The 25,859-nt window shown below is 39.7% G+C and overlaps 1 long non-coding RNA gene across 1 annotated transcript; it reads right to left on the reverse strand.

Annotated features, from left to right (window-relative positions):
• Positions 1-773: 773 nt before the first annotated feature.
• LOC117961529 lies at positions 774-24,566 on the reverse strand. Its single transcript, XR_004660425.1, has 4 exons — positions 24,552-24,566; positions 12,394-12,403; positions 1,583-1,589; positions 774-894 (listed from the first exon to the last, which is right to left on the reverse strand). It is a non-coding gene; the product is annotated as an uncharacterized LOC117961529 (long non-coding RNA).
• Positions 24,567-25,859: the final 1,293 nt, after the last annotated feature.

Genomic DNA, 25,859 nt, shown 5'->3' on the forward strand with positions numbered 1-25,859 from the left:
CACTTTCTAATGACATGTATCACAGTGGGAGCCAAACCTAGATCTCCCACACAAAAGGCATGTGTCATGTCCACTGCTCCATCACCACCCTCTATTTAGTATCCTAATTTCAAGGATAAAGACATGTCGGGTCACAAGCAATATTTGGGCGTAAGAAGTGGTTATATTGTAACAAACCTGATCATGTCTGCTTGTTCACACACTGTGGTATAAGAGCTTACAGAAGATGTGCCTTCCACACTAACAGCAGCTACGCACACTACTGGCTCTGCTTGTGACACTGCAATCACAAATCACTAAATCACATTTTATAAATTGTCACAATTCTCAGCACAAATCTCCACGTTTTACAGAGCTTTCTGAAAAAGGAAAGTCAGCTTCATTAAAGCGTAATTCTCGCCAAAATTTAACCAACGTTTTTTTTGGGAATGTATTTGAGTCAAACTTTAGTTTAAAAGCACAATTAGGACATAAGCGCGACTTTTAAGATATGACCATATTGTTGTTTTCGGTCAAATGGCCTTTTGAATGGGAGCCAGGGGCACTATGTTCGCATCAAAATCGCTATTTTTGAAACACTAAGAAGGTTTGACACAACATAAAACTTTGTTTGAAGTATCACCAGGAGCTCTACACATGAACCTAAGCATTGAGAATTGTTGTTTGTGTACACTGGGTTTACTAAAAGAAAGGTTTTGAACGACTTACTTTAGCAGTTGGTTTTTCCGCTCGCCTTATTATGGAACCCACAACATTTTTAGGAGAAACCCACCCTTCAATAGCATTTACACGCTACTATTGGCCAGAATCCGATGCTTACACAAGGTAATGGAACCCAATTTGTTCAGGTCCTATCCCCTGACAAATCGGATATCCTAATCTTAACCACTCAAGCTCAATGCCTAACCCCAACCAATTGGGCTCCTTCGTAGGGCCAGACTTCCCTGGAAGTTGTGTGGATTCCATAAAAATGCGCCGCCAGCTGAGGAGGCAAAACACAAATACGCCAACAATAACCAGGCTGCACTCAGCGAGTGGGCTGCATGAATGTAGACAACGGTGGGCTGCAAGAAAAAATTAAGACTGCAAATACAAAGAGTGGGTTGCAAGTGCAGGCAGCCTAAGGACAGCATCCATGATATGCCACTATGATTCCAACCCAGTGTCATAACTGAACACCGGCTCTGACAACCAGAAAAACTGACTGGCCCACCTGGAATTCTCCCAGTGCTCCCGATTAGCCAATCTCGGCCTGTCTGCTTACCTACTGCTTCACACTAATACAACAAATGATGTTATAATAGTCAGTGTATGACTTTATAACAACATGGTTGAAGGTTTTCCTGTTATTTTAAAATCACTACAACTCAGCCATTACAGCGTGTTGTTTCAGTGGTTTAGATTATTATTGGATGTTTAGTTGTGAATTTAGGGAATTTCCCCTCGATGTACACTTGTTGAATGTCTCCTTAAGCTCTGATTGTACTCCCTCCTGCAGGGTCTGCTTGTTAAAACTGCCGGCGGAGTTTTCCTATACAGATCTGATTTGTTCACTTATTCAAAAAAATATATTCAATCACACAGCTGCCCTGTTAGTTGCAATTTTAGCATTAAATGTGGAGAAACATTGCCGGTGAAATGTTGATGGATTCTCGTCTAGTCTGGTCTTTGTACTAAACTAAGCTGCTGGCTGTAGCTTTACATCTAATAGATTATGGTCAACATGAGAGTGACTGGTATTAAAGAATTGTATTGTCACACTATTCCTGTAATGTAAATTGTATTATTCTTTCAAAACTGCCCACATAATGCACCTTCTTACTTGGCTTCATTATGTTAAAGCTTAAACACCCAATAATTAAAAGTAATTATAGAAAGACCTGTTTCCCCAAACTTTCTCTTTCTAAGGTGTCACCTAACACCTAAAGATTTTTCATCAGCACGATCGTACAGTCATCGTCAGTCCAGACACGTTTTGGTTGTTTGTTTTTTTTAAATCCTAGGCTACCTGCACAAACCACAGCTCACAATAACCCTGTATTGTTTTAGAGCCTCTCCTCTGATCACTACCTCACTGAGGCACAAGGCCTTTCTGACCACAACAAGCTCTTTATACGGTGATTGGCCAAATTGGAGTTTGGCAGAGCCCAAAGAGTGAGAACAGAGCACCTGGCTATACGTGAGAGGCATTTATTCTCTTTTCTCTCTTACTCTCTCTCTTCACTTTGCTCTTTTGCTTTGTCCCTCCATGACTGATCCAAGGGCGTTCTCGGAAAAACACTTTTTTCTACACACCTGTGGCGCTGACCCACTCGCTGGTCACAACAGGATTTTCCACCAGCCTGATTTCGGAGCCAGCGGGCTTTTATATCAGTAATAGAAGAAAAGAAACTTAATGCTACAAGGCTTTTTTTCAGAAAAATAAAACACTTTGGTATTGGTAATTTAAAAGTAAAATGTATAACCCTAATTATATAACTTTTAAACTTTGCTTGAAGTATCACCAGGGACTCTACACATGAACTTGAACATTAAGAACATTGTTTGTGTACACAAAGTTTACCTAAAAGATTTTGAAATGTTACCTTCAGGCTGGAGGCTTATTTTGAAATGTCTTACTGTGACTGTGTTTCAACAGAGTTGAATTCAGCATTTCAATGGCAAAGGGTTGTTTTAAGAATGCAGATGCGAATTATTGCCCAAGTGTCCTCGACGAGCAGAAAAAGTGTTTGTTGTTATGCTGCAACATTTCTTCTCCTTCAGAAATACAAAAAAACTTCTTCCCTGACCTGAATTCAGCTTTCATTTTTGTTCTGCCAGCAGACGTGTTTAACTGTCTTTTCTTTTCTTTCTGTGTAGACATGCTTTGACACAAAATAATAAAATAAAACAAATGAAAAACGTTTGTCTCTTTTGTCTTCATTGACATGGTAAATTTGGCTCCATTTCATTGGGGTTCTGTAGCATCTTACACAGGTCATGTTTTAAGTGGAATTGGTCACATTTAGTAATGGAACTTTTCATGTTTTACAAGAATTTGAGAATTTGAAAAGAAAGACCGCAATAAAAAAAGAGAATGTGGCTGCCAAAGATATTGACATAAATGCTTTTGGATGCCTCCTCTGTTGCTGCCAGCAATCCTCAGCAAGGCCATATTGGATAAATCGAACTCCACAGTAGCCATCCATCTAATTCAATACAGAATAAATGTTGTGGCACTTCTGGCACACGTATTTAACACAAAATCATTAAGCACCCCTGTAGCATTCACTGTGCCAGAAATCATGTTTCAGTACTAAACTGCGTACGAAAGCTAGACTGACTGAACTGAATGAGAATTAAAGAGAACTTCTGAATACTGGTGCTGAAAATGTATCCCTGGGCTGAAAAAATCAAATATAGTTTCAAAGCTGTGATGGGAAGGTTACCAAGGACACACTTTCACTTTGTTAGCTTAAGCATGTAGGCAGGATCCACATGCAAGTAATTAACACATTGTTTCTGGCTGTTAAAGCTGCATTAATGAATCTCCCACCACTAGGGAGCAGACTCCAGCCTTTAGCATGTCAAGTTGTTGTCAAGTTGTGCTAATTTATGGCACATATCCAGGGACGGATTATCATGACCACAGGCCCTGGACACAGAATCAGAAAGTGCCCCCCTCCATCCCCTTGTACCCACACCAACGCATGCACACATGCACGTGCAATCAGTAGCCTACACGTCCACTATTGCAAAGAGCGCACAGTGTTTTGTAGCACATCACAGGGAAACACACACAGTATATTTCCCCACATTGCAGGATCTGTAACAGTCTCACACCACGAGTTGTCATCAGCCCCCCTCTGATATAAGCCTGTAGTCTGGTTAAAGAAACTGTAACCTCCAGGCATGTTTTCTGAACAGACAGATAGGTCAGTGGAATGACATGGTGGCCCCTCACGGAGGTTTCAAACTGAGATGTCATTGCTAAAAGTAATGTGTTTGTGGGGGGTTGGAGGGGGGTTGCGGCCACTGTGGCTGCTACATTTTGAGCCATTGCTGTGGAGTGAAGTTTGATGGCCCTCTGGGGCCCCCTCACGGCCGGGTGCCCCAAGCAGTTCCCCGGTTTGCCTGTCGACAAGCGGCAGCTCTTTCATTCCAAAAATGAATTCTCGGCGTTGCACAATGATGATAAAAGTTCAATTCATCAGATCGTTAGGGCCCCCTTCTGGAGCACCACAGCCCTGGGCACGTTCCCACTTTGCTAATTCCAATTCTCTAGCACCCCCATCTTCATTGCCCCCTGGTGGCACGCTGTGGTTTAGGTCGAAAACTATGCCCCCTTCCTGTGAACTGATGGGGCACAGACCAAACCAAACTCTCAAAGTAGGCTACACATCAAATGGATTTTTCCCAAAGATGGTATTTGTCATGTTAGGTAGTCCTGGATTTATGTGAAGTTTTGAATTTGTTTTTAATAATTTGATTGGAAAAAAGGAGTTCTAACGTTACGGAAGAGGATTAGGGCCACTGGTGAAAAATGTATGTGAGTTCTGACTTTATTCTCAGAATTCTGACTTTATTCTCAGTTTTCACCAGTGGCCCAAATCCTCTTCTGTATAATGTTGATTCTACCAGACTCAAAAATACCTTAAAACGTTGGTTTTAAGTGTGTCTTAAAATGCTGTTGGACTGGAATTGCTTCCATTTTTCAGTCCAATTGCAAAAAAATTTCATTTAAACGTTTTCTGGCCTAGTGCAATTGCTCTCCTCAAGGAACATTTTTTTTCTTCCCCCATTAGGTTATGAGAGCTCTTCGGTCAATTAAGTTGTGAAGTGGGTAGCAACGACATCAAAGACACTGCTGCTGCTACAAAACATCAAACGTACAATTCAGATGGATGGCCTCGAATGAAATTCTATCAGATACAGAATATTGTAATGCTTTACATGTGATCATGTGTTGTGCTGTATTAAATAATTCAGGGTGTTGTCGAGATGTGGAATTTACAAAAAAGAAGAAAAAAAACATGTAAATAGAATATTCTGTGTTTAATTTTCTGTGCTGTCTCAACTTGTCTCTTTCTTTTTTGTTTGTTTTTGTTTAGCAATTGACAGGCCATACGATTGAAATGCTGATCATTTGATCACTCCAAAACTTTGGTACCTCAACAACTGCTTTCCATACCACTGTGGCCATTCATGGTCTCCAGATGATGAATCTACATTGCTTTTACTACATTGCTACACCACCCTCAGGCGAAGATATTAAAGCTACATTATTTTATATTGTTTGGCATTTGTGGGCAACAAGCTGTAAACATAACATTGACATGTCCAATTACACAGTTGCTATGGTGACCACGGAGGAAGTCATGGAACTTGGTAGACAGAGTAAGTCCATAAAGGGTGGATAGGAGTGGTAGTGGATAGATCAAACAAGCCCAAGACTTTGACCCAAGGGACTGTGTTTGTCCCATTTGAAAACAAAAGTACACGGTGTGTAATTTTAACGTTACCAAGCAAACGGAAGTAGGTTACGTTTTCTGTCATGTACGTAATCACGTCATGTACGCACGCACGTAAGTGGAATAATGTTAAAAAGTTGACAGATTTTAAACCAAACCACAATCTCTTTCTAAACTCAACCCATTCACTCCAAAGTTAGGAATGATTATATTGCAAGTCCATTCGGTAATATTATATAGCCCAATATCACAAATTTGCCTCAGGGGGACTTACAGTCTGTATATCATACTCCACCCTGTCCTTTTCAACCCTCAGCTCGGATAAGAATAAAACCTTTTTACCAATGAAAATGGAGGAAAAAAAAGTTAGGAATAGCGACTTTATTTTGTTAGGGATCCTGACAAAATAAAATTACAGAATAGACAATCCATATGACAAAATGACACAAATAGAATATGGACAAATGTATGGAAATGATGATCCAGGAGTATGTCAAGCAGCTTCCAGGTATTGCCAAACAGCTAGACTAGAACATGATTGATTTACATGATTTACATCTTGATGGAATGTGGTTTATTGTGTAAATGATGCCCAAACAGCTTCAACACTTTCTCATAAAGGTATTTTTTAATGATATGAAATGTATTGAGCACATAAATCCCAAGGTGATAAACCGGTTATTTCAACTTTCAATAACTAATGGCCACTGTCAGGGAAGTTATTTACGTATTAGCTCCACTAATGACGCGGCTCTATGAGCGATGAGGGTTGTGACATTCTTACTTCTAGAGGCTGTAAGGGTTTTTGACATGCTTGCCTCTAGAGGCAGCCAAAAGGCTTCTGTGGCTCAATTCTTGTTTTCTTGTTAATGTGCTGTCTGTGTTACTGGGATTTATAACTAACTACCTACACACAGTGTGCAGTTTTGTGCTTTGTTTTTGTTTGCTGTACTGACTTTAAAGAATTGTGCCCTGGAGCTGTAGAGATATATCCATCTTGCTCTTGCTGTATAGCGATTGAGCACCACAGGGATTATTATTCATTTTTTCTTAAAATTCGAATTCTGCCCTCGTTTCATTTTCTTTTCAGGCATGACAAGAAATCATTTGGCAACCTGTGATTTTATGAGTTTTGTGTTACAGGAACATTCAGTCCAGGATTGTCTCCCTCTCCTGTGGAATAGGGGCGAGACGGGCTGCTTCTTCCTTGGTAAGCAGTGCAAGACAACAAGAGCTCAGAGGAATACAAGATGCAACATGGCATATGATTACACCTTCCAGTTGGCAATCAAACTTTGACAACATACGGGCCAAATGTGGTAGTCAAACTTTAACAGCATCTTTGCTATTGTGTTAGCTTGGCACTGCAGAATAGAAGCCCTGACAGTGCATTTGTGCGTGTCCAGAGAAGAGCGGCAGATGTGAATTCAGCTTTTGTTTTCTTTGTGAGACATTTAGAAATGTTTCTAAGCATGCAGACAAGTAGATATAAATGCAAACTGTTATTTGATAAAGATGACCTGGGGGAATAAGGAGCCTCTTTAAAGTGGGGAGGCATGTGATTCAAACAAAAGACCAATAAAACACTCTGAGAGAGAAGAGGATAGTGGAGCAGAAAGAGCGCATAATCTGCAGCAGATGAAGCAATGAGGCAAGCATCTGGCAAAACAGTAAAAAGAGACCGGAAGCACAGATGCCAGCAGTAAAGCAAGAAAAACTGAATAAAAGGGGCAGCAGAAGACAGCTACGTCAAATACAAATAACATGAGAAGCCACTTACACCTGTTGGGGGAAACGTGTTTATGACAGATGGAGAGCAGTAGGAGCAAACACGGCCAGAACACAGTAAAACAAGCACCAAAGCGGCAAAGGATTAATCACTAATTACATCTGTTCAACATTTGCAACAGTCTACGTTTAAATTGGGGTTTGCAGGGTTTTCAGCCACTGTTCTAACAATATGAGCGTTTTTTTTCTCCTTTCCTGTTTTGTTAGTGTCAGAGCTTGGTTTAAGATGGAAAATACTAATTTCCCTGGTGAGCCATAACTACTTGCTCAGATCTGTTCTTTCAAGTTACCAATATGAATTGCTCTAATGTTGAGAAAAAAAAGTTTTTTTGCTTCCACTTTTCAACTGTTTTTTTCCTTATTTCTTTTCGTCACACAGGTATGAAGATTTCCTTTGATCAATACATACTTTTTCATCCGGCGTGTTGCTGATATGGGAATCCTACCTTTGTTAACCCTGAAGGAGCTTTTCGCTGCTACGTGGGAACTCGCTGCTTCCAGTCATTTCAATGAGGGAAGGCAGCAATGGGAAAGCAGTTTTGATCATAGCGGTGGGGGTATAAAGCGCTTGCACCATGAAGCAGGGTTCACCGTTGCCTTAAAAGTTTGATGATTAGTTGATCTATCAATTCATCATGAACACCCTACACAGACATTGCTATAAAACTTTACATTGCAATTGAATGTTTTTGACAATATTATCCACTTTTCCATGATATGTGTCTAATATGATAACATCTTGCTATGATTTAGCACCCCAAACACTGAGAAAATGGAGCCCTTATTTTTATTAATAGCAGTGATTTTTCCAGTTATGGTTACAGGATTGTTGGTCCACAGATACACGGTTGTTTAGTGCAACCCAAACCTTGGGGTCTGTTCTGTATTTAGACATTATCGTTAAACGCTGTCTGCTCTGTGCTGTGAATCCACATTACATCAGCCCTTGCTCTCTCTGCTCTCTTCTGTTTTTCTCCCAAAGATGAGTAAATATCTAATTTGCAGAATTGGTTTCATACAACGCTTTGGCCTCTGTAATATCCGCTTGCCACTTGATGCATTGTGTTTCATTTATTTTTTTGGGTTAGTGCTTGCTCCTAGCATTAGCAGCCTCCCACCCCCCTCAACTCAATGTCCTCACTGTGCACAGAGGTGATACACACCTTGTTAGTAAAAAAGCAACAGCTACATGAATCACTCGCAGGCTGTCCTCCTAAATGGAGAGGTTGTCATGATGCACAGTGTTCAAAATAGAAAAAGGGAACAAATCCTCTAAAAGCTTTACACAGATTGCCGTGTTTTCTAATTGGGATTCGATGTTGAAACAGAGAGCAACAGCGAGAAGCAGTAGGACTTTTCACATGTAATTCTGGAGGAATAACAGGGGGATTTTTTTACTCTGAACCGCAATTCTTTGTTTGTAAAATTTGAATGCTGAATTTGCATGAATATATATTTGTAAAAAGGTATGAAGAATGCACACTGTTTAAAATGCTTTAAATGTTGTGTAACACATTTTCTTTAAAAAATTACATTCTTTTCTGGAAACATGTTATCTGTGGCACAAAGCAGACAGAAACAACCCTCTTGAAGTCAGGGTTTGTTGTTGAAGCATTTTCCTTTGGTGACTCAGCAGCCCATTTTCAGACAGCGTTGTTGTTTCCGGAGAATCAGATGAGGCCTGGAAGAGAAGATTAACACATTCAATTACCATGCTGACTGTGTAGGCATCATATCACTTTTTAGCCTTTGTTTTAGCAGGCACATTGGCAAATGGATTGGTTGTGTAGAGCAGCAGCCCCCATGGGAGACACGTTCATACCTGAGCGGCCCAGTATAGCCCGTCTCTCACACTGCTGCTGCAGATACTAGGAGCATCGACGATTCACTTCTTACACATCCCTGTGTGAAATCCAAAGGGTAAAATACTTCAAATATTTCAAAAACCCTAATAAGTCTTAAAACACTGTAATCAGACTAAAAAAAAAGTTATTTAATCAAAAGGAGATAGTATGACCTTAGTTCTTTTCTTACACGCACATTTCATGTTGTTGAAACAGGCACAATCATGGCCACCATTCACTAAAAGCAACAGATTCACAAAAATCAAATGTCGTTGATCACACACAAAGTCACTCTGAAACGTAACTGTCCTCCCTAGAAAAACGCCATAGGTCATTTGTTAAAGCAGCAATTGCGACCCATCTTTACGTTTATAATGGCGGCGGCGCCCTCTATTGGCCTTAATAATCATGGCGGGATCAAAGCAGGAAGACAGGTGCTGTAGCACAAGAGTGCCTAACTCCACGTAAGAAAGGTAGGGTGGGGTGGTGGATGGATAAAACAAACACAGGCTATTGGAGACCGGGGTTCCTCTGCTGTTTGAAAATTAAAATAAACTGAAAGGGTTTTTTTCAGTCTACGGAACAAACAATGTCACATTTGGCGTCATATGCGTAACCGGATGTGAAGTGCAAAAATTGAATGATTTTAACCCTGTTGGTGCTTTTCATTGTTTTGTTATTTTTAATAGTTAAATATGTATTTAATTTTAGTTTTTCTTGAATCATACAGGTACATGAACTTGTTTGTATCATCAGTATTTTTATTTTGGTTATTTGAAGTATCTGCTAGTGCTTTTGCTTTGAAAGTACCACGCAGCCACCAGGTGAAGTCTACATATAGGTATGATCAGGTATGTAGGAGATAGACACCAGCGAGGACTGATGGCTTTTTAACCAGAGCCTTGAGACACCATTGTTCCTTTGTTTAAAATGTTTGTTTGCCGAGAACTGGATAAATGAATCTCACAAAATGCCGTCTGTGCCTGGACAATGAATGTTTTTATCTCTGCGTAAGATTCACTCCTTCGGTGCCTCAGTGGCTGTGTGACTTTTAGTTTTTTAGTTCAATCTGAGGATAAATCGTTACTACAAACCCAATCCACAATCTTTTTGTGCCTAAATCTAACCAAACTGCAATGGTTTCACAATGTTGACTGTGTATTAAAAACCACAACTGATACATTCTCTGGTTTAGACATGAGGACAGAAAGTGTTCCTGTGGGTCATATCATGATTTTAAAGATCAAACAATGACAATGGAAATGAACTGAGGACAGTTTTTGTGGGCGGTTGGTTATGCCATGTTGACAGGTTTGGTTTGGACACTCCAGATTTGCTTTTATGACTTGTTGGTGTTAATCCATTTGACTTTGGTCAGAAGTGCATTATCTTCGTACAGCACAGAAAGGCGGAACCACACAGATGGAGGGTGACAAATGAAGCATCGAGCCAGTGGGACAGTACAGAGCAGCAGCAGGAGTGCGCTGACTGTGAACAAGCTGAAGGATGATTGGTCATTTGTCTGAATCCGTGCAGTGTTGGAATAATTGAATTAATTCATTAAAACAATATATGTTCGAGACAGAAAGAACCAAAAGAACATTAACTTCTAGTGATACATATTAAAGTAAAGCAATTTTAGGATCATATAATTCAAGCAACATAACATCCAAATTTGTAACTCTTTCTCCTATAATTACAAATGTATTTCTAATTGACATTTTGTTGTGACCAGTCCACCTGTGGGATCCCTCATATGTTAACAGTCAGTTGGTGAAGTTAAAAATAAATTAATAAAACTATACTGCATACTGTACTAATATATATGTAGGCGTTTCCTTAAAAACAACCAAATAATGACATAACACAAACATCGTAACTCCCTCAAATTTGATACAGTGTAAAAACTTCACAAAAGTGAACAATTGTAACAATACTTACATTTTGGAAAGGATTGTTTGCTGAGGTCTATGCATGCTTATGTTTCTCACATTTGAAGATACAACACAATGGGATGCTTTTACCATTTGGACACTACAAAAAATGTTTTTTTGCATCTCTACTGAACCAGACAGTCAAAAGCTTCAATATGCAGATGTATGTAAAGATATTCTGACTTTTTTAATGAGGAATGCTTGCAATGGCACTTTATGGAAACAAAGTATTTTTCCCACAATGTGACAAATGACCCACAAAAGTCAAAATGTCTAGAACAAAAAATCCCCTGAAGACAACGTCTCCCAATGATTGTACCACCGCTATGAGAACCTTTTCCTTTATTTTCTGGCCACTTCTGTATTAACAAAGTCTTAATGACCACAGGGCCTGTGACATACAGTAACTGACATCCATTGTCTTTTTACCCCTCTATGTCACCGTACGGCTGACAGATTCTCATGTTCCAAGGAGCGTGTCGATTTTACAGCCTCTGTGTAGGAGACAGTAAATGTCACAGTAAAATTTCAGCCATACATCAACACAAGCACATAGCTGTTTTCCCTGGTTGTGAGAACATGGCTATGAGCGATGAGAGGTTTTCACCTTATGGACAGCGACAACCCGTCACCACCTTGAGAACTGGTAAAGTTAATGCTCCAGAACGTTGTCTGTGCTGTGTGCGCCTCACAGCTGAAAGTGAAGTTTTCTCCAAGCCACCACAGAGACATTTAAAGAGGTCTAAACCTAATAAAGAGTGAGGAGTGAGGACTGCCATCTCTCAGCCGCAGAGCATTTCATTACCACAAGATGCCATATCTGCCCACAGCATCACTCACTTACATTCATGTCAACCAAACTTTCCAGCGTGCACATAATCGGAAGAATGGAGATAAATATTCAAAAGACAGGAGAGGGAAAGCCTCCAAAACTGGCTTCCAAAACGTCTAGATGATTTGGACCAAATGGAAGCGCACTTTTGATTGTTGTTGGATGCAAACTGGGCTTTCATCAAATAAAAAAAAGTTGGATAAAAGCTTCTCTTATCGCAGTTAAACTTCAATTGTTTACAAAGTTGACTTTTTTCACCTCTGACTTTAATTATCCATCAACATGACAACTTCATCTCATATCTGCATGACAAGCTTTTATCACTTTTTTTGTTTACTTTTCAAAGCTTTCTGGAAAATGATGACGCTTCAGGATTCACCTGATGAGTCTTGTTGTGATGTTATCTCCCACTCTGCTACTAACGCAGGCAGACTCAGTCCTGGGGATTTCTGGGAGGCAGCCTCTTCGTTTGTACATTAATTTCCTGCAGCAGCTTGTGGGCTAATTGCTCTTATCAAAATCATGACCTGCTAAATGATGACCACCTTTAATTGCCTGCACCCTTGCCAGCAGGTACTGACATTTAGAGCAATTTATTAATGCAAAGACGAGAGGGGGTTGGCATTATTTAACACAGCTGAGGCCTCAGAAAGGGGGAGAGTTTCTGGTTGGTATCTCACTATCTTAGAGGATAGCTGAAGCATTGGAGATGGTCAAATACATTAAAACAATTAAAAGCTTGTTGGTTTGAGAGGAAGGTAATGTGGGAAGCCATGGAAAAACTGTGTTGGGTCATTGATCTATCTCTCAACATTGCACACATTTTGTTTATGTATCTCTGTTGTTTTCTGGGAAACATTGTGACACATCTGTAATTTTTTTTTTTTTTTTTGAGATTATGTTCTCGGCATTTTAGGCCTTTGTAGTTAGGACAGCTGAAGAAAGGAGAAAATGTAAAACTCTTCGTATCCACAGTTTGTGGCATCATGGAGGTCCAGTTGAAAACCAGTTGTGCACAAACAGAAAGCAGATAACTACTGCCTATAAAAACTGTGCAAAATACAGTGAGATGACAGGGACGAATAGTGAAAGTCAAACTAATAATTCAACAGAAGGTGAAGTTTTAAGTACGTCAGTTGTAAGTTGTTTTGTGTCACTGTAAAAGTCTTTTTGACCTTTTCAGGTTCTCTGATTGGAGCTTCTGAAAGGGAAAAAGCCATCCAGCACTAACATGTTCTACTCTGATAACAAAAGATGCAAATAAGATGTGTTCTCACAAAATAATGATAGTTAATATGCTGGAAAGCTTCAATTATCTGAACACAAAATCAAGATTGGTGAAATACTTATTCAGATCCTTTACTTGGCTAAAAGCTAGCAACCAAATCCCTTAGCTGCAGTTTCATTCATCTCTACAAAGCTAATAAGGGTACACAATTACCATTGACACACCACAACCATGTGGCCAGACACACAACTCCAATGATACAGTACTGCAATGTTGCTTTGATGATGTGTAAATGAGCGATTATTGCTAACAAATTTTCCATATTAAATGAAAAGGTGATAAGCAGATGTTACATTTGGAACTTGTTTCCACTGCTTTCAAATAACCAAAAACAGCTCCTCAGTGGAGTAAAAAGTACAATATTTCCCTTAGAAATGTAGTGAAGTAGAAGCATGAAGTATTACAAAAGGATAAAGTTTTATCTAAATTGCCATAAAGTTCAAGTACCTCAACTTAGTTTTTAAGAACTTCAGTTAATGTAGGCTAAATAAAGCAGCTTTAGCCATGCTTCAAGAGCAGCACAGAAATAAAGCATATGTTCTCAGTTCTTTTCAGACAGCAAAGTGGAGAGTTTATTTTCTTTAAGCTGAAAACCTCGGTGTACTTGCTGCACTTCATCTATACATTATATATATATATATATTCAAATCCTTCTCCTGCTCATAAGTATTCTTGAAATGGAGGTTCAGCTTGCAAAGTGAAAGTGCATATTGCATGAATGCATCAATATTCATTTCACTACTTCACTGAAACTTAAACATATATATATATATATATTGTATATATAAAAGATGAGTGGACCAATGACCCCCCCCCCCCCACACACACACACACACACACACACACACACACTTACTCTTACTGTTAGTGATGGGGCTCAGTCAGTTACCTTTGTTTTATAACGGATTCAGGATCTTTAATCAAATATCGCCACATACTTGTCGACAGAAGATTCCTCTACACCTAACCACTTTTTGTTTACAACTACTGTATTAGCCCGAATTTCTGCCTGTTCCTTCTTGTTGGGGCTGTACTTTTTATTCCTCTAATGTCTGGGTCCACATGGCTGCAAATGTTTTTCGACGCAACAGATTAAGCTCGGCGAGTGTACTGTTTGTGAATGTTCCTGTCTGTATTGCATCTCTCCAGCGTCATATGAGAACAATAAGTTCAACATTCTCCTGCAAAATAACAACGTAATTGGAGTATGGATGCAGCACCTTTGGGAGGTCCCTGAAATTACGCACAAGGTCCCTGCAATTGAATCTCCCTCTGGTAATACTATAATTCCTGTCCAACAAAACATTGCAGCGATAATGTGCCTGCTGCCGTACGTACAATGTGATTGTGAGAAGGGACTCCAGAAGTCACAGGCAGTTTGGCTCTTATCTACCGGCAACAGCCACATCCCTCTGACTTGTGTCTGGCTTGTTGTTTTCATATTTCCGCAACAAGTTCCCACTTAGTCAAACGGTCACTGGGGAGGAGAGGTCACCAGATGCAAGAGTCAGAAAAGAAGGAGGAGGAGAGAGGAATGTGAAATGACAGGAGAGGAATGGGGGAGAAAATACAAGTAGGGATGGGAGGGAAATTAAAAGGGAGGAGGGGGAAAAAAGAGAAAAGGAGAAAGGAGCGAGAAAGTAAAAGACAAGGAAAGGAAGGGGAACAAGAAAAGATGAGAAAGAGGAGAGGAAAAAGGAAAAAGCAGAGAGGTTAGGTGAGAAGTAAAGGAAACAAGATTAAAGACAAGAAAAGGAGAAAGGAGTGAAGGCAAAAGAGAAGAGAAATCCAGCAGGAGTGGAGGTGAAGAGATGAGAAAGAAAAGTAAATGAGGAGAGGAGAAGAGAGGAGGCTTACAGAAGAGGAGAAGAGGAGAGGAGGAGAGGAACAGTGAGTGGAGAAGACAGAAGAGGGGTAGGATGAGAGGAAGAAGAGAGGAGAAGGATGAGAGGAAGAAGAGAGGAGAAGGAGGAGCCGGGGTTGGGCAGTTCCAGAATAAACTGAGCTGTTTATCATTTAATTCCCCCAGGATGGTTAAAATCCTGTGAGAACTGACTACTGTGGAGTACCACACACACACACACACACACACACACACACACACACACACTAACACACACACAGTTGGGAAGGAGCCAGCCACCATCATAATTCAGCAGGGCGCGTGTTAAGGATTTCTGCGACTTGCCACCTGCTCTTTCAAAATCCATTTTGACAGCAGAGATATTGATAAAAATATGCTCAGCAACACTTTTATCAAGGCGTTAAATCATAAGAAATAGATTTTTCTAGCCGTCAAGACGTTAATGATGAATAATGATGACTGCTGGCCAGAATGTAAACATCCGCTTGCTTCTCAATAGTTAGGGAAAAATGAGAGATGTTTTATAAAATGGGATCAAAGGTTGTGACCTGTTTTCCCATGTAGGCTATCTGTAATACGAGAGCATGCATTTTGAGCACAATTCGTGTAATTTGTGATTAATGCCAAACCATGTGCTGAGAGCCCTTCTCTGATGTGTTTCTATGCCTCCCATATGTTCAGGAGAATGATGTCTGTATTTCCATCAGCTAACTCCCATAACGGCCTGAGTAATTTCCTCAGAAACAAACAAGAACCCGGAAAACGTCACGATGAGTAGGAGAGAGTGAGAGACCACGCCAGATGTCGTCTTCCCTGAAGCTCGACTCCCAGTTTCTATTTTCCCAGCGCCAATGACGTTTCTATTGTTCATGCACAACTAAAAGAAAAATGATTATCCCGTCAGTATTCACAGACAGGCTCTCTCCCCGCTGCTGTCTACCTCTCTGCTGCCCATGCATAGCCCGTTTCGTTCTCTCTCAGTTTTCCCATTTTGCACCACTTTTTCAGCCCACTTCCAACTCCCCCGCTAAAAGACTGGATATGTTAAAAAATTAAAGGAGACATCAATTAAAGCAGGAGTTCGACAGGAAATCTTTGTGTGTATTATTGGGTAATTTAGAGTAACTAAAACCAAAGTGGGTGATAGTCTAACTCCTACACAAGTTAACACACACACACTGAAATTAAACAAATGCATGGATGGATGCACAAACATAAACCACTTGTGTATTAATACAGTGCCCTGTGAAACTGAGAGCTGAAAGTAATGTGGCTCCCCGCAGACTTGCCCAGAGAGCCATTTAAAGGCTGACCTTTGTTAGGAAAGGGACGCTATGAATTCATTGACTTTGTTTTAAAGTGTTTCAACTGAACACAACCTGAGCAGAGGGTTATGGAGACAAGTGTGAACGGTTTTGTGTGAGCTTCAAAGACTGTTGTGTAATAGTAGTGTAACAATGCATTATGTTTTCTCACACAAATTATAGCTTAATTTGTTCCGCAGTATAAAGCAGTCCAATGTGCTGCCACAAGCCTCTGTTATTGTGCTATTTGAAGGAACAATGCAGCCACGGTAGCAAAGTCCAGCCGTAGCGACCACTTTTCCCTTGATCCAACACAAGAATAATTGTCTTCCACCTGATTTCTCTTAAGCAATTATGTTTCATGTTTCACAGTTCAAATATTTACAAATGCACACTCTCAGGGGTGCATCAAACTCAATTTGTAGGTAAGCCTTCTCTGTGAGAGGCAATGCAGAGTATAACAAAAGAGTATTATTGTTTAACTTTAACAACACACAGCATGGGACACTCTAATTTTATGTTGAGGGAAATGAATGAAAGCAAAGTGAGAAATAATAGATTTGCTGGCCTTCTGTTTTGACATATTGTAATATGCAGCTGTTTTTGTAATGCAAGTTTTAATGTTCAATTGTGCACAATGTCCCAGGGTTTCCTAACCCATTTTCTCCCAACCGCACCACTGTTTAATGTACACATGATTTCCTCAGACCATTCCAGAGAGAATACCGGTGGTTTTCTTCCATTTGTTTTTGCCCGCCACATAACCCACCCATAAATATGGGCTATCATGTCAATTTTCCATGCCTGGGCCTCAGACTAATTTACCACCGGCAATGATATGAAAGATAAGCCTTTTGTCTCAGGGAAATGGGATTATTGTCATTGATGGGAAGAGGCAGAATCACATCAACTTTGACAAAAAGGGGAGTGCTACATGAGTAGATGACAGTCGGAAAATAATTTGGAGGAAGCAAAATATAAAGTATTCAGCTGAGCAGAGCTTCAGGTTTTAACAACTTGTCATGCAAATTGGGCGGAAGGCTTTAGCATATAGATGAGATGGACTTCCCGCCAAAGTGGCTGGTGTCATTTCACTCTTTCTGAATTTCTCTATCTGTCTCTTTGAGACCTGTCCAGCTATTGTCATAAACGGACATTTCACCTTCTCCGTTTAAAAAAAATAGCACACCTGTCAGTTTTCAGAAAAGTGTTTGTTTACACCTACCCGTGTATATATGATGTCAAGAGCTTGCCAAACCTGAAGCCAATCAGAATCCCAAAAATAGCCAAATGAAAATGTAAACAAAGGTGTGACCACTACTGACTTGACTGTGAGTTAAGTGCAGATGTGAGTTGCGCATGCATCACTTCGTGCGTCACTTTGCAAAAATGGCGCTGCAACATCTACATGCTTTAAACTCGACTCACATAGTGACAAAATGTTTCACTTTTGCGCATACTGTGACATTGGCTGCCTAAACCTCAGTTTTCCACATCTTACATGCAAACGTGCCAGTAAAGTCTTCCAAAATCTCCACTTTGTCCAGAACTTTTAAAAATAATCGTTTTCAGAGGCAAATTATCCGTTTGCGTGTAAACGAAAGGCACAAATGAAGGGAAATGTCTCAGTTTTCAAAATAATCATGTACGTGTAAACGGGGTATCAGACACACACACACACACCTGCTTCTTGTAAACCCTTGGCTCTTACTTAGCTCTATTCACAGTATTAAATCATCCCATGTATACCGGCCTGTCTCTCGCCCTGCTTTTGTCTTTCTTTCTTCCACTGTCTTCTTTCACTCACTAATACATTTCCACTAACATTTCCATTCACCATTTGGAATCATATTTACTGGCACACCCCTCAAACATTTCTTCCCAATCCTGGTAATTACCTATGATGCATTTGTTTTCTGTGATTTGCAGGCATATAGAATAATTTGTTTTTACAAGGTGCTTCTACAGTACTAGTAAAATGAAATGAAATGACATGTTGAATTGTTTCCACAAGTGTGTTTACAATTTAAATAATTACATTCACATATAATGTGCAGACTGACAGGCGCGAGTCACTCAAACTAGGATTGAAGACACAGCTGTAGACCAGAAAACGTTAAGGCTGGTGTTCCTAAAATGAAAATAAGAACAAGTTAAACAAACCACAGAAACTAGGCTACTACAAATTTACTGATACCTGAACACAGAGGGACTTTAAAATACAGTTTCTTCCTAGTCTTTTGCATGATCACACTTGCTGAGACAAACCAAATAGGATAATTAATTTATTTAATATTGTTATTCTGCTTCTGTACTTTGCAATTCTACTACTACTGCCAATAACATTTTTTTTATTCATTGATTTTTTTTTATTGCAACATCCTCATTTTACATCGTGATTCTGTATAGAATACAGATTTAAAAAAACATTTTGATTTATCCTATCCCTCTACCCTTTGCCCTTACACTTCCCCCATCCCTCCCTTCACCTTCTTCCTTACATCCCCATGCTCCCCTTTCCCCCCCTTCCCTCCACCAACCACCATAATAATTATATCTACTCAAGTATAGCATTCTTATCTAGGTAGAAGATGAAGAAAGGTAAAAAAACAAACTCAAAAGCCAGTGAGTACTTGAAATATCATGGAGGTCTCCAACATTGGACTACAATCTTCTTGGCTGCACTCAAGCCTGTCAGCCAGACTTTGTGATTTTTTTCAAGAGTCATCATTTAGAAGGTGTACAATAGGTCCCTCAGTAATCGTACCCCTACTACTTTATTGCTATTATCTTTGTATTATCAAATACTCCCGGACACTCCCATACAACATGTAAAAAAGAGCAAATGGTTCCGGAGGGGGGTGGCAAAATTAAAAAATTTAAAAAAGGTGTCATATTGTGTATGCAACTGTGCAATGAAATATGTGATTTGACTTGACCAGAGCATCGTGTTACTAAGGGGTTGCAGAAATGCACTCTGACACTCCGTAAATAAATCATAATACTCTGAGCCAGTGGAAATGAGACATTTAAATCCATGGTGTAAAATTTAAAACTTCACCTCAAATAGTTCACAATGAACAGGAGACTCCCAATGAACGAGAAAAGTAATTCAACAAAACCCATCCTATTGTTGCTGTTGCTATGGCAACTTTTTTCTGTTCAACTTGTTCTGTTTTTTTGCTTCTTTAAAGCTGCACAGTGTGCGTTTTGGATATCATTAAATCTTTCATCTTAAAGGCTCTGAAAACATCTTCTCTGGGATTTTATGCCATAGATGTTCTGCCAGGTTGAGAGCAGTGTTGATTATTTTACATGAGACTTCTGTGTTTTTTTTTTCTTTCTCTGTGCTGTTCTCTGGTTTGACGTTAGTGGGTCTCAGTGGGAACACTATGATGTCATCACTACAAACATGCACTAATCAGAGTTTAGCTGTATTTCAACCAGAATCTGATTATAGTTGTGTTTCACTGTGTCACTGAAATCTCATCAAACCACACACACACACACACACACACACACACACACACACAACTTGAATTGCTTATTTAGGCATGGCTATCTACTGTTATAAACAATATTGAGGCTGACATATCACACCGTATTGTCTGAAATATATCACCTTCACAAATTAAAATAAATAGTACTAGCTTACAAGTAGTATCAATAGTTTTGCTACCAGGGTTAGGAGTATAGCGAACAAAAGTACTGGCCTTTCTCTGGGAAAAAAAGAAGTATAACTTCTGTTGCAATAAACATTCTAAAATGGGACCAGCATCGACAGACAGCGTGTTAAAGTGACTGCACATGTAATTTATTAAATCAAACATGTAAGTTTAGATTAAAGTTACTCTTTCAGTTTTGAAACCAAGTGTGATCAGTTTTAAAAGTCTGTCTAAAATAAAACAATGTATTCCAGCATGATGATCAAATAGCATATTTGCCGTACTACAAAATGCTGGTGTTGTTTAAACACATTTCTCTAAACACATTTCACCTCTACAGCAGTGAGTGAGCTGAACGTACTGAGATAGAGGGATATTTATGTTTGGTATAAAACACCACCAGCAGTCAGGTTGTACATATAATGTGTGCAGTCTACTGCCAACCCCTCATAGGATTTCATGGGAACTGAAGTACACATTTTTTGGTTGCCTGCCGTTTAGATCCACTTATGTATGAGGTTGCCTAGAGCGGATTTAAAGGCCCATTTGGTGACTGCTTCATAGTTAAAAATTAACTTAAATATTACTAGCATTGTGTTTGACTCCTATAGGTTGTTAGGAGGTATATATGTCATTAGAATAGCATCTTCTGATCTATTGTGGTTGGAGTAGTGCACAAGGAATAATGCATTTCTGTTACAGTAATCAATAAACAAAAATGATAAAGGACAATGTTAGCACAAAGCTCCATTAAAAGAAAACTGCAATCATCAAACAAATCCAGATTCTACAGTCATTGTTACCTGGACTTCTGTCCATGGTGCCACAATTGTGCACAGTTCTCACCTAAAGCTTTAAAACAAAATGAATCTGTCTGTCCACGTTGCCTTAGCAATGTTTACTTGATTATGAACCGTAGTAAATGTTACATTATCAAACCACAGGCACGCAGCACACTATCATTTTTGTACAATTGTAAATACGTTTTACATTTACACATACTGAAACGGTTCATATGGCATTAGAGAAACAGAGCTACAGTAAGACCTGTTCAAAGACAAACATTAAAACAAACACTTGGCTAAATTCATGACACAACAAACTGCTATCCACCAACCAGCTGCTGTCACTAAGTCACCATAATAAGGGGCTTCGGCGATATAACAGCAGTGAGTGCTCAGGTATAATCTCCTTCAAACGCCCACCGGCCTGTCCATCAGCACGCACTAGACAGTCATTACAGATACTACAGCAACCCACTTCAACTGCCCTCGCTGCCTCACACTGACTTTGCTGTTCCCGTGTCACCAAACAGATATTCTTCTCTGCTGTCCGTCACTCGTGGAGAGACAAGGGAGTTCAAGCAAAGAGCCTGAATCATGGAGAGCTCAACTCTTTGGTGCTTTTATCTGCAATAATTGCAGAGCTGCACGATGTGCCAGGAGCTTAAAATGTGCTAGTTGTTTTTTTAATCTCCCACCTCTGGTAAATTATCTGTTTCATAATACTCTTTTAACCATCATTGTGCCAGAACACCACTAGGACAGTAAAGCAGGATGACTCGTGATCAATGGTGGGAGAAGTACTCAGAAGTAGGCTACTAAGTCTTGCTTTTAAAAATATTACTTAAAGCAACTCAATGTACCTTTTCCCGCTTCGGTCCCCCTACAGGTTGTCACTTTGGAACTACAGCTTGCGGGAAAAGTTACATAGTGTTGCTTTAAATAAAAGTACAGAAGTATTAGCATGAAAATGTACTTAAAGTACCAAACGTAAAAGTACTCGTTATGCAGAATGTGCTAGGCTATATTTCAGAATAATATAGCCTATATTATATCACTAAATTATAGGCATTGATGCTTTAAAGTGTATGAATCAATAATGTTGCAGCTAGTAAAGGTAAGGCTAATTTAAAGTACTTTAATACTGGTAACTTAATCCATACAAATCAACCATGTCTCCTAAAAATTACGCTCCCATACATCTAAACTGCATTGTCAATAACGTTTAGAGGGAACGAAAACAATCCGGGTGAAAATATTTCCCAGCTTTTTTATCTTGTGAAAAGTTTACATTGTTGAGATACTCATTTTTCATAGGACAGCAATGATGTTTATTAATGTGTAGATGTGTACAGATGTGTAAGGTGTGTATGCACATGCAAATGGATAATGTACATGAATAGATATACAGAATGTTTACATGTACAGTATGTAGTACATGCAGAGTATATGATTTTGTAACAATAACCAAAATAAAGAAATTCAATAATTTATTTAGCTTTTGTCATTTATTGAGCAAAAATGTTTGTTATGCAGGGCGTTGGAATGCCAAACCCTACACGGTCTCCTTTCTTCAGCCACAGCGAACTACCTCACAGGTCTAATAATCTAGTCACATAATGCCGTGTGGTCTCTGTGAACGATGGGACCTCATTGCTCTCGATCATAATGAGCTTCTGGAAAATAGATTTGTCTAGACAAATTATTTCCCAGGGAAATATCCACTGCCCAGCGTTAGTTTGTGTCTCAAATCAGACCCTAAGGCCTGACAGCTAATCAGCGTAGTTAATAAGACTGGGACTCTATTTTAAATGATAGCCTACCTCTGAAACACTTGTTAGACTAAGGAGCTGACAGCCGACTGTGAGTCGACTGTCAGAAAATATGATCCCACTTGAATATGTTTTTGAATGGTGTAAAGTGCCAAGAGATGACAAATACAGAACCATATATTGTTTTATATCAATGTACAGAGCCCTTGTGAAATTGTCGCATTAAGCAAAGAAAAAGAGTGGAAAACAACAGTGAGTCATCACTAACACTGTGAATAATCATGTATGCTCCAGCCACCTCAAACAGGCGGGTGTCACACTAAAAAAATGAAATAAAAAAGATGTGCAGGTTGTTGCATGTGGGTGTCTCAGTCAACACGCATTGTCATCATGACCTCTTCACCCCAGCCACCTACAATTGCACAAAGCAAGCACGCACACACACACAGACAAACAGACTGTTACCTCAAAAGTGAGGCAGCCAAGTCAAATGCAACTGCATCTCCCCACAATGCCTACATCATCCCACTACAAACTATTGTTTGTCCTGTATGGTTTTTGTGCCTGCTGACATTTTGTACCTGTCTCTTTGAATGGTAGCTGCACTTAGCCACCATGGTTAGCCTTTTGGAGACAAATGTGCACTCTAACCTGATGATCCATACCGTGTGTGTGTGTGTGTGTGTGTGTGTGTGTGTGTAGACCCATGGTCAAGTGGTGCGGCATATAGTCTCCTAGCTCCTGACCCTGATGGATGGCCTGAAGCAAAGAGCTCATGTAGTTGTCATGGCAAACAGGACCCTGCTCTGAGACACTTTGGTCAGAACAGCTACACACACACACACAAACACACACACGCACACACACACAAACACACACACAAACACACTTTTTCACTGTCACTCTCCAGACAGGTTTGACCGAGAGACTGACAATGGAATCCCAGACTGGAGATCATGCAGAGCCACATCAAAACTGAAACTGTCTGGAAACATCGACCTGGAGCTGGAGACACGGTCTGTCTGTGTGTGTGTGTGTGTCTGGTGAGGAATATGCTGACTTTAAAAGCTGTCTTCTTCCAATTGCCTTTCAGCAAGCACATCTGCCTAATGATATCACTGCTGCTTGTTGATGTGTGAGGTACTTAGAGGAAAAGGAGGGCAAGGCGAGAGAAACACACATATTTATCACTAAAGGTCCACTGAAAAAGCCTCTGTGCTTTTTCAAATGTTTTATTTTTCTATGCTCACATGCCCTTATGTACATGGAAAAAATAATTAGTCAATTTAATTGTTCCCCCTTTTTATACTAGCCTTGATGAGATCACTCATACGTTTTTCACGTATCATTTAACCCGCCATGTAACACATGAAAAGCAAAAGAAAAATTTGTGATAACCTTTTAAATGTATGAAAGTGGTTTGTTTTTTATGTCATTTGCTGATACACCTTGGCTAGTGACTTGCATTCAGAGTTGTGAAACTCCCTCTTTGCAACTCGATCTCTGTGCCACAGCTTAGCAAGGAAACACTCTCTGTGGAAGAGGAAAAGACTTTGGAATAGATAGGCAGAGCAAGTAGCCTAAAATTAGCTTTATTAGTTAGTATCAGCCTATGTGATAGGGGGCCAAGATTGAAATTGCAGATTTTTTTCACCGTAATGGAAAGGAAGCAAGAATACAGCGATCAGAAACTCTTTAATGGCCATGTGAGTATTTTGTTATGACATACTTGTTCTGACAAAAAAAAACATCCTTTAATTTCAAACAAATGGCACCTTTGTTAGTGTCTGAAAAGGCATTTACTGTAAATAAATTCTTAAATTCTCCTTCAGTTTAAGGAAATGGTCTCTCTTTTTTGAATGGGGATGTTTCACGAATGAACATTTAAAGAGACAACTTTCCCTTCTATTCAAGCTGGCTTCTAATATTTGGTTAGTTTAGGATTTTCTTTTGCCACATCAACTGAAAGTCAAGCATCCAGTTGGAGCTCACCCTACGTGCTTATATGCACTTAAAACACACACGCACATTCTCACGCATACTCCCTCTTTCTCACAAACTGAAACAATTGTGCATTTTGTAAACCAGAGAGAGTGAGAGAGAGAGAGAGTGAGAGAGAGAGAGAGAGAGAGAGAGAGAGAGAGAGAGAGAGAGAGAGAGAGAGAAAGCGGAAATACCCAAGTACAATTATCTCAAAATTGTAGCTGGCTTCAAAATTTAGTAAATGTCATACATTTCACCACTGTCAACAAAAATACACCAAACTGTTTCCTCAACTAGCCAATAAAGGTACGTATTTCTACTCAATACTAAGACTAATTACTACTACTGGAGTAATCAACAACAGTGTTTGAGGTGCATATTCAAATTTTAATGATAAATGCATGTATTTCGACTGTAAATAAGGTGCCAGAGTGCATAACAAAGCATAAAAAATGGATAATTTATGAAAAAGATCTCGAAGGAGGATGACACTTGACCCCCTACAAAGGTCTGTGCTGAGCCCACAATGTCTCCGAATTCTAGAAATGTCTCTGACGAGCACCATCCAGGCAGAAGAAACATTTAGCTTTCTGAGGAGAGTGCTGTTCACCTGCCTTCCTGACTGTCAAATGGAATGCATTTAATTACAGTCCATCCTGTGGGAAACGTTACACTCTCTGTATTCACTGCACAGCTGATAATCACTCTTGTCATATTCACCCATTCTCTTAGACTTGAGTAGAGCAGAGTAGAGAAAGAGAGAGAGAGAGAGCGAGAGAGAGAGAGAGAGAAAGAGCAGTCAATCTGGTTCTGGTCTGACAGGCTCCATCTACACTTAATGACGCATACCGTGGTAACACAAAGAAGCAAATTAACTGTTACTTTTCTACTTCCCATACCAGGCACTACAACTGTGCTCATTATTTGAAATTGATTCATTAAATGTCTCAGAAAGCCTAAGAAAACACACACTTGGGGAAAAAAAGATTACAAAATGATCAATCTGAGAGCCGAAGAACGTTTGCACATGTTCTATCTGGGATCATTAAGAGCTGCGCTCCTTTATTATCTCTTGTGAAGGTCAAATTCAACAAGCATGTAAATTTGCACTTCTCTGTTGTAATGCAACTGGAGGGCCAACTCTGGTCTACAATTAACTGCACAAAAGGATTTGTGGGATTGCCCTCCTCGTCCCAAAGTTTTCACACAAGGTCACGTTCTGAGAATTAATTCTGACTCAAATGTTGTGCGTGTATGTGTGTATGTGTGTGTGTGTGTGTGTGTGTGTGTCAAGGCAGTGTAACATTCATGCTTTAATGCTTTTGCTGTGGAGCCTTGAGACCAGTTCAGGAA

Source organism: Etheostoma cragini, chromosome 2 (assembly GCF_013103735.1).
Source record: "Etheostoma cragini isolate CJK2018 chromosome 2, CSU_Ecrag_1.0, whole genome shotgun sequence".
Taxonomy (NCBI): domain Eukaryota; kingdom Metazoa; phylum Chordata; class Actinopteri; order Perciformes; family Percidae; genus Etheostoma; species Etheostoma cragini.